This window comes from Triticum aestivum, chromosome 3A (assembly GCF_018294505.1).
Source record: "Triticum aestivum cultivar Chinese Spring chromosome 3A, IWGSC CS RefSeq v2.1, whole genome shotgun sequence".
Classification (NCBI taxonomy): domain Eukaryota; kingdom Viridiplantae; phylum Streptophyta; class Magnoliopsida; order Poales; family Poaceae; genus Triticum; species Triticum aestivum.
In genome coordinates this window covers 730,429,817-730,443,772 of record NC_057800.1, presented here as the reverse complement: position 1 = coordinate 730,443,772, position 13,956 = coordinate 730,429,817, and the positions used below count along the sequence as shown (strand labels likewise).

The window sequence follows — 13,956 nt, the reverse complement described above, 5'->3', positions numbered from 1 at the left end:
TGGTACCTGGACTCAGGGGCTACCGATCACATCACTGGTGATTTAGAAAAGCTTAACATCCGGGATGCCTACAACAGCAAGGATCAGGTTCACTAGCCTAATGGATCTGGTATGGAAATCTCTCATATTGGTGATTCTCGCATTATTATGTCGCATAATCAATCCTTAATCCTAAAAGATGTTCTTCATGTACCACAAGCACAAACTAACCTCCTATCTGCCCATCGTCTTACTAATGACAACAACGTATCCATTGAACTTTTTCCTGATTGTTTTGTTGTCAAGGACCTGGCCACGAGGAGGGTGCTGGCCTACGGGGCGGCCAGTGAAGACGGTCTCTACCCAGTTTATGGCAGGCGTTCGAGTCAACATAGAGCAGCCCTGTCCATCTCCAACAAGCCAAGTCACTCCCGTTGGCACCGACGATTGGGTCACCCATCGTCTGTCATAGTCGATCATGTTCTTAGTCGTTTCAGTCTTCCTTATGGAAACAATCCTAATAAAGCATCGGTGTGCGATGCGTGTCAACAAGGGAAAAGCCATCAGCTACCCTTTCCTCGTTCAAATAGAGTGTCCACTGTTCCTTTAGAACTTGTTTTTTCCGATTTTTGGGGACATGCTTGTCTCTCATCAGGAGGTTTTCAGTATTACCTGAGTTAAGAGGTCTGCTTCGGTACACCCCCCCCCCGCTTAACGTATAAGGGCATTTTGGGCATACGGTGCTTAACGTATCCCGCGCCGTATGCGGCGTGGCCATACAGGTAGAGCCGAGCGCACGGCTCGAGCCGATACGGCCGCTCGCAACTACCCTCTCCCCTTTGCGCAAAAAAAACACGACCTACGCTGATCACGCGGCCCATTGCAACGTCGCCCCGCCCCGCCGATCGCCGCCTTTCCCAGCCGATCTAGACGTGATCACGCTGCCAATTCCGACGTCTTCCCGTTCGGTCGATCGCCGCCTTCTCCCCGTCTTCACCCGGGATCTGGCCGGCGCGGACAGATCTTGGAGTCGCCCGCCGTACGTGATGTCGCCTCCGTGCAGGTCGTCACGGTGACGTGGCCTACGTGGACGCCGTCGCCGCCCGCAACTCCGTGATCAACCTCTCCGGGAACGTCCTCGCCGTCCGCAGCCACGCCAGGCCGGCCGAAGTGCACGTGCATGCCATGTAAGCCGTCTAGTTCGTCAAAAAATTGAATCGGTAAATAATTATGTGCAATCACTTGTTAGATAAGAATTTCTCATCTGTATGATCATAGTACATTTAATTTGATTTAAAATTGATAGATCAATTTTTTATTATAATATTGCAGTGTTGGTTGAGAGATCAATTAATGGATAAAGAAACTGGATTTACGGATCTGTTTTTGGACACGAGTTGGGATGGTAGCGATAGTGTTGATCCTACGAATGGTAATGATAGTAAAGATGATGATGATGGCAGCGACAATGAATGCTGGTCGTCGTACGATAATTTACCTGAAGAGGATTTTGAAAAGAAGGAGGAGGGTGCTTGTAGTGAAAACGTAAGTGTCATGTACATTCTTTTCGTCGGATGAAGAACCATATGGTACTTACACGTGCATATGATTTTTTTATGTGCAGGAGGATATTGACGTTCAGAACGAGGAAAATCATGGTGTTGAATCTTTCGGGGATAACATAAGCCAGGTTCGGTCCAAAATTTAAGATGTCATTGAATAATAAAAAATTGGTTATGACAACTTACTGAAGGAAATATGCCCTAGAGGCAATAATAAAGTTATTATTTATTTCCTTATATATCATGATAAATGTTTATTATTCATGCTAGAATTGTATTAACCGGAAACATAATACATGTGTGAATACATAGACAAATAGAGTGTCACTAGTATGCCTCTACTAGACTAGCTCGTTAATCAAAGATGGTTATGTTTCCTAACCATGAACAAAAGAGTTGTTATTTGATTAACGAGATCACATTATTAGTTGAATGATCTGATTGACATGACCCATTCCATTAGCTTAACACCCGATCGTTTAGTATGTTGCTATTGCTTTCTTCATGACTTATACATGTTCCTATAACTATGAGATTATGCAACTCCCGTTTGCCGGAGGAACACTTTGGGTGCTATCAAACATCACAACCTAGGAGCATTACAGGTGTCTCCAAAGGTACATGTTGGGTTGGCGTATTTCGAGATTAGGATTTGTCACTCCGATTGTCGGAGAGGTATCTCTGGGCCCTCTCAGTAATGCACATCACATAAGCCTTGCAAGCATTGCAACCAATGAGTTAGTTGCGAGATGATGTATTACGGAACGAGTAAAGAGACTTGTCGGTAACGAGATTGAACTAGGTATTGGATACCGACGATCGAATCTCGGGCAAGTAACATACCGATAACAAAGGGAACAACGTATGTTGTTATGCGGTCTGACCAATAAAGATCTTCGTAGAATATGTAGGAGCCAATATGGGCATCCAGGTCCCGCTATTGGTTATTGACCGGAGACGTGTCTCGGTCATGTCTACATTGTTCTCGAACCATAGGGTACGCACGCTTAACGTTATGATGACAGTTATTATAAGTTTATGCATTTTGATGTACCGAAGTTAGTTCGGAGTCCCGGATGTGATCACGGACATGACGAGGAGTCTCGAAATGGTCGAGACATAAAGATTGATATATTGGAAGCCTATTTTGGACATCGGAAGTGTTCCGGGTGAAATCGGGATTTTACCGGAGTACCGGGAGGTTACCGGAACCCCCCGGGAGCCATATGGGCCTTAATGGGCTTTAGTGGAAAGGAGGAAGGGGCAGCCCAAAGTGGCCGCGCGCCTCCCCCCTCCCCTAGTCCTATTAGGACTAGGAGAGGTGGTCGGCCCCCCTCTCTCTCTTTCCCCCTTGGGGAATCCTAGTCCAACTAGGATTGGGGGGGGGGGAGTCCTACTCCCGGTAGGAGTAGGACTCCTCCTGCGCCCTCCTCCTGGCCGGCGGCCCCCTCCCCCTTGGCTCCTTTATATACGGAGGCAGGGGGCACCTCTAGACACACAAGTTGATCATTGAGATCGTTCCTTAGCCGTGTGCGGTGCCCCCTGCCGCCATATTCCACCTTGATTATATTGTAGCAGTGCTTAGGCGAAGCCCTGCGACGGTAGAACATCAAGATCGTCACCACGCCGTCGTGCTGACGGAACTCCTCCCCGACGCTTTGCTGGATCAGAGCCCGGGGATCGTCATCGAGCTGTACGTGTGCTAAGAACTCGGAGGTACCGGAGTAACGATGCTTGGATCGATCGGATCAGGAAGACGTACGACTACTTCCTCTATGTTGCGTCAACGCTTCCGCAGTCGGTCTGCGTGGGTACGTAGACAACACTCTCCATGATCTTGCGTGTGCGTAGGAAATTTTTTGAAATTACTGCGTTCCCCAACAGTGGTATCAGAGCCTAGGTTTTATGGTTTGATGTTATATGCACGAGTAGAATACAAGTGAGTTGTGGGCGATATAAGTCATACTGCCTACCAGCATGTCATACTTTGGTTCAGCGTTATTGTTGGACGAGACGACCCGGACCAACATTACGCGTACGCTTACGCGAGACCGGTTCCCCCGACGTGCTTTGCACATAGGTGGCTTGCAGGTGACTGTCTCTCCAACTTTAGTTGAACCGAGTGTGGCTACACCCGGTCCTTGCGAAGGTTAAAACGGAGTCAAATTGACAAACTATCGTTGTGGTTTTGATGCGTAGGTGAGATTGGTTCTTGCTTAAGCCCGTAGGAGCCATGTAAAACTTGCAACAACAAAGTAGAGGACGTCTAACTTGTTTTTGCAGGGCATGTTGTGATGTGATATGGTCAAGGCATGATGATGAATTTTATTGTATGAGATGATCATGTTTTGTAACCGAGTTATCGGCAACTAGCAGGAGCCATATGGTTGTCGCTTTATTGTATGCAATGCAATCGCGATGTAATGCTTTACTTTATCACTAAACGGTAGCGATAGTCGTAGAAGCATAAGATTGGCGAGACGACAACGATGCTACGATGGAGATCAAGGTGTCGCGCCGGTGACGATGGTGATCATGACGGTGCTTCGGAGATGGAGATCACAGGCACAAGAAGATGATGACCATATCATATCACTTATATTGATTGCATGTGATGTTTATCCTTTATGCATCTTATCTTGCTTTGATTGACGGTAGCATTATAAGATGATCTCTCACTAAATTATCAAGAAGTGTTCTCCCCGAGTATGCACCGTTGCCAAAGTTCGTCGTGCCCAGACACCACGTGATGATCGGGTGTGATAAGCTCTACGTCCATCTACAACGGGTGCAAGCCAGTTTTGCACACGCAGAATACTCGGGTTATACTTGACGAGCCTAGCATATGCAGATATGGCCTCGGAACACGGAGACCGAAAGGTCGAGCGTGAATCATATAGTAGATATGATCAACATAATGATGTTCACCATTGAAGACTAATCCATTTCACGTGATGATCGGTTATGGTTTAGTTGATTTGGATCACGTGATCACTTAGAAGATTAGAGGGATGTCTATCTAAGTGGGAGTTCTTAAGTAATATGATTAATTGAACTTAAATTTATCATGAACTTAGTCCCTGATAGTATCTTGCTTGTTTATGTTGATTGTAGATAGATGGCTCGTGCTATTGTTCCGTTGAATTTTAATGCGTTCCTTGAGAAAGCAAAGTTGAAAGATGATGGTAGCAATTACACGGACTGGGTCCGCAACTTGAGGATTATCCTCATTGCTGCACAGAAGAATTAGGAAACTAAGGACCAGGTTCACATTATCAGTGAGCGCGGATAAGAACGTTTCCTGGAATTCCACATCCCATATTGACTCTACCATCCCTAACGTTGGCCACTAAGTCCAATCTGACCTATCTCAAATAAGATCTTTTAGGATCAATTGGTTAGGCATCCCTCTTCTTTGTTTGCATAAGGCCAGGGCAATGTAGCTATCCCAATAAGATATGAAAGCTGGGCCACACCTGAGCAAGGAACTTATACATAGAAGTAACAGTAAATGTGCAAGATTTGGACCACTGCCATTTCCTTAAACCATCAATCAACAAATTGAAATAGAGATATCGGTATCTTCCAATCTGCCACAAGGATCTAGTTGCCAGTATCTTTGCCTTCTTCCCAACTTATCCCAGCATTCCTTGTAAGCGTTGCTATCACTATTTCTCCCTCCGGCTAACCGCATTCAAGATTGACTTGACCTCTTATTTTGGATAGGCAGAAATGCTTACGCCCTAGGGGTTTAAAGGGCCCACTCCCTTTGGTTGACTCATCAGGCTCACCACCTTTTGGAGCTCATCCAACAGTCAGTCGGAGTTGAAGTTAATATTTCAAGCAAATGCCCGAATTGAGAGATATGAAGTCTCCAATAAGTTCTACAGCTGCAAGATGGAGGAGAACAATTCTGTCAGTGAGCATATACTCAAAATGTCTGGGTATAATAATCACTTGATTCAATTGGGAGTTAATCTTCCAGATGATTGCGTCATTGACAGAATTCTCCAATCACTGCCACCAAGCTACAAGAGCTTCGTGATGAACTATAATATGCAAGGGATGAACAAGACTATTCCCGAGCTCTTCGCAATGCTGAAAACTTCGGAGGTAGAAATCAAGAAGGAGCATCAAGTGTTGATGGTCAACAAGACCACTGGTTTCAAGAAAAAGGGCAAAGGAAAGAAGGGGAACTTCAAGAAGAACAGCAAACAAGTTGCTGCTCAAGAGAAGAAACCCAAGTCTGGACCTAAGCCTGAGACCGAGTGCTTCTACTGCAAGCAGACTGGTCACTGGAAGCGGAACTACCCCAAGTATTTGGCGGATAAGAAGGATGGCAAGGTGAACAAAGGTATATGTGATATACATTTTATTGATGTGTACCTTACTAGAGCTCGCAGTAGCACATGGGTATTTGATACTGGTTCTGTTGCTAATATTTGCAACTCGAAACAGGGACTACGGATTAAGCGAACACTAGCAAAGGACGAGGTGACGATGCGCGTGGGAAACGGTTCCAAAGTCGATGTGATCGCGGTCGGCATGCTACCTCTACATCTACCTTCAGGATTAGTATTAGACCTAAATAATTGTTATTTGGTGCCAGCGTTGAGCATGAACATTATATCTGGATCTTGTTTGATGTGAGAAAGTTATTCATTTAAATCAGAGAATAATGGTTGTTCTATTTATATGAGTAATATCTTTTATGGTAATGCACCCTTGAAGAGTGGTCTATTCTTGTTGAATCTCGATAGTAGTAACACACATATTCATAATGTTGAAGCCAAAAGATGCAGAGTTGATAATGATGGTGCAACTTATTTGTGGCACTGTCGTTTGGGTCATATCGGTGTAAAGCGCATGAAGAAACTCCATACTGATGGACTTTTGGAACCACTTGATTGTGAATCACTTGGTACTTGCGAACCGTGCCTCATGGGCAAGATGACTAAAACGCCGTTCTCCGGTACTATGGAGAGAGCAACAGATTTGTTGTAAATCATACATACAGATGTATGTGGTCCAATGAATATTGAGGCTCGTGGCGGATATCGTTATTTTCCACCTTCACAGATGATTTAAGCAGATATGGGTATATCTACTTAATGAAACATAAGTCTGAAACATTTGAAAAGTTCAAAGAATTTCAGAGTGAAGTTGAAAATCATCGTAACAAGAAAATAAAGTTTCTACGATCTGATCGTGGAGGAGAATATTTGAGTTACGAGTTTGGTGTACATTTGAAAAATTGTGGAATAGTTTCCAACTCACGCCACCCGGAACACCACAGCGTAATGGTGTGTCCGAACGTCGTAACCGTACTTTATTAGATATGGTGCGATCTATGATGTCTCTTACAGATTTACCGCTATCGTTTTGGGGTTATGCTTTAGAGACGGCCGCATTCACGTTAAATAGGGCACCATCAAAATCCGTTGAGACGGCGCCTTATGAACTATGGTTTGGCAAGAAACCAAAGTTGTCGTTTCTTAAAGTTTGGGGCTGCGATGCTTATGTGAAAAAGCTTCAACCTGATAAGCTCGAACCCAAATCGGAGAAATGTGTCTTCATAGGATACCCAAAGGAGACTGTTGGGTACACCTTCTATCACAGATCCGAAGGCAAGACATTCGTTGCTAAGAACGGATCCTTTCTAGAGAAGGAGTTTCTCTCGAAAGAAGTGAGTGGGAGGAAAGTAGAACTTGACGAGGTAACTGTACCTGCTCCCTTATTGGAAAGTAGTACGTCACAGAAAACTGTTTCAGTGACACCTACACCAGTTAGTGAGGAAGCTAATGATGATGATCATGAAACTTTAGATCAAGATACTACTGAACCTCGTAGATCAACCAGAGTAAGATCCACACCAGAGTGGTACGGTAATCCTGTTCTGGAAGTCATGCTACTAGATCATGATGAACCTACGAACTATGAAGAAGCGATGGTGAGCCCAGATTCCGCAAAATGGCTTGAAGCCATGAAATCTGAGATGGGATCCATGTATGAGAACAAAGTATGGACTTTGGTTGACTTGCCCGCTGATCGACAAGCAATTGAGAATAAATGGATCTTCAAGAAGAAGACTGACGCTGACGGTAATATTACTGTCTACAAAGCTCGACTTGTCGCAAAAGGTTTTCGGGAAGTTCAAGGGATTGACTACGACGAGACCTTCTCACCCGTAGCGATGCTTAAGTCTGTCCGAATCATGTTAGCAATTGCCGCATTTTATGATTATGAAATTTGGCAGATGGATGTCAAAACTGCATTTCTGAATGGATTTCTAGAAGAAGAGTTGTATATGATGCAACCAGAAGGTTTTGTCGATCCAAAGGGAGCTAACAAAGTGTGCAAGCTCCAGCGATCCATTTATGGACTGGTGCAAGCCTCTCGGAGTTGGAATAAACGCTTTGATAGTGTGATCAAAGCATTTGATTTTATACAGACTTTTGGAGAAGCCTGTATTTACAAGAAAGTGAGTGGGAGCTCTGTAGCATTTCTGATATTATATGTGGATGACATATTACTGATTGGAAATGATATAGAATTTCTGGATAGCATAAAGGGATACTTGAATAAGAGTTTTTCAATGAAAGACCTCGGTGAAGCTGCTTACATATTAGGCATAAAGATCTATAGAGATAGATCAAGACGCTTAATTGGACTTTCACAAAGCACATACCTTGACAAAGTTTTGAAGAAATTCAAAATGGATCAAGCAAAGAAAGGGTTCTTGCCTGTGTTACAAGGTGTGAAGTTGAGTAAGACTCAATGCCCGACCACTGCAGAAGATAGAGAGAATATGAAAGATGTTCCCTATGCTTCAGCCATAGGCTCTATCATGTATGCAATGTTGTGTACCAGACCTGATGTGTGCCTTGCTATAAGTTTAGCAGGGAGGTACCAAAGTAATCCAGGAGTGGATCACTGGACGGCGATCAAGAACATCTTGAAATACCTGAAAAGGACTAAGGATATGTTTCTCGTATATGGAAGTGACAAAGAGCTCATCGTAAATGGTTACGTTGATGCAAGCTTTGACACTGATCCGGACGATTATAAATCGCAAACCGGATACGTGTTTACATTAAACGGTGGAGCCGTCAATTGGTGCAGTTCTAAACAAAGCATCGTAGCGGGATCTACATGTGAAGCGGAGTACATAGCTGCTTCAGAAGCAGCAAATGAAGGAGTCTAGATGAAGGAGTTCATATCCGATCTAGGTGTCATGCCTAGTGCATCGGGTCCAATGAAAATCTTTTGTGACAATACTGGTGCAATTGCCTTGGCAAAGGAATCCAGATTTCACAAGAGAACCAAACACATCAAGAGACGCTTCAATTCCATCCGGGATCTAGTCCAGGTGGGAGACATAGAGATTTGCAAGATACATACGGCTGAATGTTGCAGACCCGTTGACTAAGCCTCTTCCACGAGCAAAACATGATCAGCACCAAGGCTCCATGGGTGTTAGAATCATTATTGTGTAAACTAGATTATTGACTCTAGTGCAAGTGGGAGACTGAAGGAAATATGACCTAGAGGCAATAATAAAGTTATTATTTATTTCCTTATATATCATGATAAATGTTTATTATTCATGCTAGAATTGTATTAACCAGAAACATAATACATGTGTGAATACATAGACAAACAGAGTGTCACTAGTATGCCTCTACTAGACTAGCTCGTTAATCAAAGATGGTTATGTTTCCTAACCATGAACAAAAGAGTTGTTATTTGATTAATGAGATCACATCATTAGTTGAATGATCTGATTGACATGACCCATTCCATTAGCTTAACACCCGATCGTTTAGTATGTTGCTATTGCTTTCTTCATGACTTATACATGTTCCTATGACTATGAGATTATGCAACTCCCGTTTGCCGGAGGAACACTTTGGGTGCTACCAAACGTCACAACGTAACTGGGTGATTATAAAGGAGCATTACAGGTGTCTCCAAAGGTACATGTTGGGTTGGCGTATTTCGAGATTAGGATTTGTCACTCCGATTGTCGGAGAGGTATCTCTGGGCCCTCTCAGTAATGCACATCACATAAGCCTTGCAAGCATTGCAACCAATGAGTTAGTTGCGAGATGATGTATTACGGAACGAGTAAAGAGACTTGCCGGTAACGAGATTGAACTAGGTATTGGATACCGACGATCGAATCTCGGGCAAGTAACATACCGATGACAAAGGGAACAACGTATGTTGTTATGCGGTCTAACCGATAAAGATCTTCGTAGAATATGTAGGAGCCAATATGGGCATCCAGGTCCCGCTATTGGTTATTGACCGGAGACGTGTCTCGGTCATGTCTACATTGTTCTCGAACCGTAGGGTCCGCACGCTTAACGTTATGATGACAGTTATTATGAGTTTATGCATTTTGATGTACCGAAGTTAGTTCGGAGTCCCGGATGTGATCACGGACATGACGAGGAGTCTCGAAATGGTCGAGACATAAAGATTGATATATTGGAAGCCTATATTTGGACATCGGAAGTGTTCCGGGTGAAATCGGGATTTTACCGGAGTACCGGGAGGTTACCGGAACCCCCCGGGAGACATATGGGCCTTAATGGGCTTTAGTGGAAAGGATAAAGGGGCAGCCCAAAGTGGCCGCGCGCCTCCCCCCTCCCCTAGTCCAATTAGGACTAGGAGAGGTGGCCGCCCCCCCCCCCCTCTCTCTTTCCCCCTCGGGGAATCCTAGTCCAACTAGGATTGGGGGGGGAGTCCTACTCCCGGTAAGAGTAGGACTCCTCCTGCGCCCTCCTCCTGGCCGGCGGCCCGCTCCCCCTTGGCTCCTTTATATACGGAGGCAGGGGGCACCTCTAGACACACAAGTTGATCATTGAGATCGTTCCTTAGCCGTGTGCGGTGCCCCCTGCCACCATATTCCACCTCGATTATATTGTAGCAGTGCTTAGGCGAAGCCCTGCGACGGTAGAACATCAAGATCGTCACCACGCCATCGTGCTGACGGAACTCCTCCCCAACGCTTTGCTGGATCAGAGCCCGGGGATCGTCATCGAGTTGTACGTGTGCTAAGAACTCGGAGGTACCGGAGTAACGGTGCTTGGATCGATCGGATCGGGAAGACGTTCCTCTACGTCGCGTCAACGCTTATGCAGTCGGTCTGCATGGGTACGTAGACAACACTCTCCCCTCTCATTGCTATGCATCACCATGATCTTGCATGTGCGTAGGAAAATTTTTGAAATTACTGCGTTATCCAACACTTACACTTGCTTATGTGGAATATTGTAGGCTAACTTTGATGATTGGAGTGGTGAAGATGGATATGAGCATGAGGATGGAGCTAATATGGACATTGAGGAAGCTGAAATCCAGCAACGTGCGCTGGAGACACAGTTGAAGGTTATGGGTATGACATTTGCATCACAATGGGAGGCTCACATGTTCTATAATAACTACGCCAAAGACCGTGGATTCAGTATCAGAAAAGATAAGGTGAAACGAGGAAAAGGACTTTCGACCACTGTTCGGTATAGGAGATACGTTTGCTCGAGGGCAGGAAAACGTCTCAGTAAATTTTTAAACCCGGAGGGCTGTACACGCAGGCTAAGACCAGAGACTCGTTGCGAGTGTGGCGCACATTGAGTCGTGAAGTTGGACAAAGGGCGTGGAGTTTGGTTCGTGGCAGCTTTTATGGATGATCACAACCATTTGTTGGCTAGACCAGATGAGGTGGTATTTCTGCGGTCACATCAAGTGATGGGAGATCACCAAATAGCTGAGATCTTGGCGATGGAAGGAGCTGGGATCAGAAAGCATATCATCGTTGACAACTTCATTAGCAGGTATGGCTCGTATAATAAGTGTGGGTTTCTGAGACGAGACGTGTACAATCTATGTTGCCGAGAAAAAATGAAGTTGATTGCGAAGGGTGATGCTAACACGGCAATCGGGATTATGAGGAGCAGAAAGGAGAAGGATCCAGAGTTTTTCTTTGAGTACGTGCTCGATAAGGAGGGCCGTTTGAAGAGCATGTTCTGGTGCGATGCACAGTCGCGGCGGGACTATCAATTGTATGGAGATGTGACGGTGTTCGACAGCACTTATAAGATGAACAGATATGGTATGCCGTTCACCCCCTTTGTTGGTGTAAACAATCACCGTTGCACCACAGTTTTTGCTTGTGCCATTGTGTCCGACGAGACCGAAGCGACGTACGTGTGGCTGCTTCAGACATTCCTGAAGGCCAATTGTCAGAAAAAGCCAAGGTCCATCATCACAGATGGAGACGCTGCAATGATACGAGCTATTCGGTTGGTTTTGGTTGATGTGTTGCACCGTCTTTGCTCATGGCACGTGGAAAAAAACATGCAGACGCACCTTAATTACAAATCGCTAAGTGAGTTCAGGGCACTCTTGTACTACTCCACCTCTCCAGCCAACTTTGAGGCGAGATGGCACGCTTTCGTCCGTAAATGGAAGACTGATAAAACAGAAGAGTGGCTAAGTAGGATGTACAGGAAGAGGAGTCTGTGGGCAGCATCATATCTGTCAGATGGTTTTTTTTCTGGGTATGCGCAGTAATCAAAGGAGTGAAAGTCTTAACTCTTGTCTTCACCTGCACTTGGACGATGGTATGACTATTGTTGACCTAGTTGTGCATTATGAGAATTGCATAGTCCGACTACGTGAGAACGAGGCGCATGATGACTGTGTTTCAAATCAGTCATTGCCACCATCAATCATAGAATATAAGGATATTGAGAAGCATGCCGCCGAAGTATTCACTCATTCCAATTTTTATATTCTTCAACAAGATATGAAGAAGATGGGAGAACTTGAGATTTTTGAGACGCTAGTGGGAGTTGACTGCCACACCTTCATCGTGACATGGATAAATAACCGGAAATTTCAGTTCAGCGTGAATTATCGAGCTGAAACTCTGAGAATACGATAGACTGCAGTTGTGGACAAATGCTTCGGAAAGGATTGCCTTGCAAACACATTCTGTATGTGTTGGTTCATCTTAAAAAATCTAAAATACCTAAGTGTTGCATCCTTAAGAGGATGTCGAAAGTTGCGAGAGGTGGGCTGCCTGCACAGCGAAAGAATGACTTGTTTGGCTGGGGTTGGACAGGGGCAGAGCAGCGTGCTCGCTATAGTCAACTTAGTATAATAGGAGCTGAAGCTTTTCATGTTGCTTCAAATGATCCATTCGTCTATGATGAGTTGATGCAGTGTCTGCAGAATATAATAGCGAAGAAAAAGGTCCTTGATGATGATACTGTTGGTAGTACAAGAAATGTGCATGAGGATCCACGTCAGCCGGAACAACATGTTAATGTCATAGGTGATCCCGTGAAAGTTTCCACGAAGGGCGCCCCTAAACAGAGCAGGACAGGGCGGGCAAAGAAAGATCCAAATGTTACAAAGAATGGAAGACCAAAATCATTTTCTGAGAAAAAACCCGGTCCTCTTTGTGGCATTTGTGAGAAAGAGGGCCATAGACGGCAAACGTGCCCTGAGAATGAAAAGTAAGTTTTTTAGTTTTTCAACTTTTTTTTGGTTTTGTCTTCACAATTGTCTGATGAGTTGTTTACAATTTGTTATGTAGGAACCGGGCATAAAGATGAAGTACTCATAATCAGTTGAAGGCACTGGCAATTTCAATTTATTTGTTTAAGAATAAGAGACATGGCACTTTGAGTTTATTCTTTAAACCACCTTGTTTGATGAAAGTCATTAGCACTTTCAGTTTATTTGTTTAAGAATAATAGACATGGCACTTTGAGTTAATGTTTATGCCACCTTGTTCAATGTTATGAGACATGCGATTTATATTATTGTGTGTGGAACATATTATATTTGTATGAATGTGTTACTGCTGTAATGACATAGTAAACTTATGAAGATCTTTAAAATGTAATGTATGTGACAATTGTTTTGTAAAAAAAAGCCCCAGCCGTGGCCGGGCGAGCGCGCGGACGGTAAACTACTACGCCTTCTGGCGAGGCCTTTCGGCCGCCGAGCGGGGAGGCCACGGCGCACAGTAGGGCATCATGTTCTGTAGCGAGCTTATGAGAAGGAGAAGACGCGGGTATGTAAACCGGTCGGCGCGTCTCTCCGCGGGTGAGGTGGGACTAAACCTACTCGGCACAAAGCGCCAGCGTCCGTATCCGCACACGAAGAGGATCGGCCCACGCGCCCGACGCACGTCGTTTATGGGCCGATAGATCGCCATATTCCCCCTCGGGATCGTTGCATGTGTGCCGCTGGCTGGGGCGGGACGAGACGTGTGCCACCCGGCGCACAGCTGGTCGGTTGGCCGGCTGCTGGGCCAGCAGACCCGCCCCGTGGCGCAGGACGAATGGCACCAGCCCGCACTACCTGCACTGCGCGGGCCCGCCACTGGCTCGGCTGT

The 13,956-nt window shown here is 45.1% G+C and overlaps 1 long non-coding RNA gene across 1 annotated transcript; it reads left to right on the top strand.

Annotated features, from left to right (window-relative positions):
• The first annotated feature begins 993 nt into the window (after nt 1-993).
• Nucleotides 994-10,919, top strand: LOC123059520 (uncharacterized). Its single transcript, XR_006427464.1, has 3 exons — nt 994-1,166; nt 1,604-1,669; nt 10,827-10,919. It is a non-coding gene; the product is annotated as an uncharacterized lncRNA (long non-coding RNA).
• Nucleotides 10,920-13,956: the final 3,037 nt, after the last annotated feature.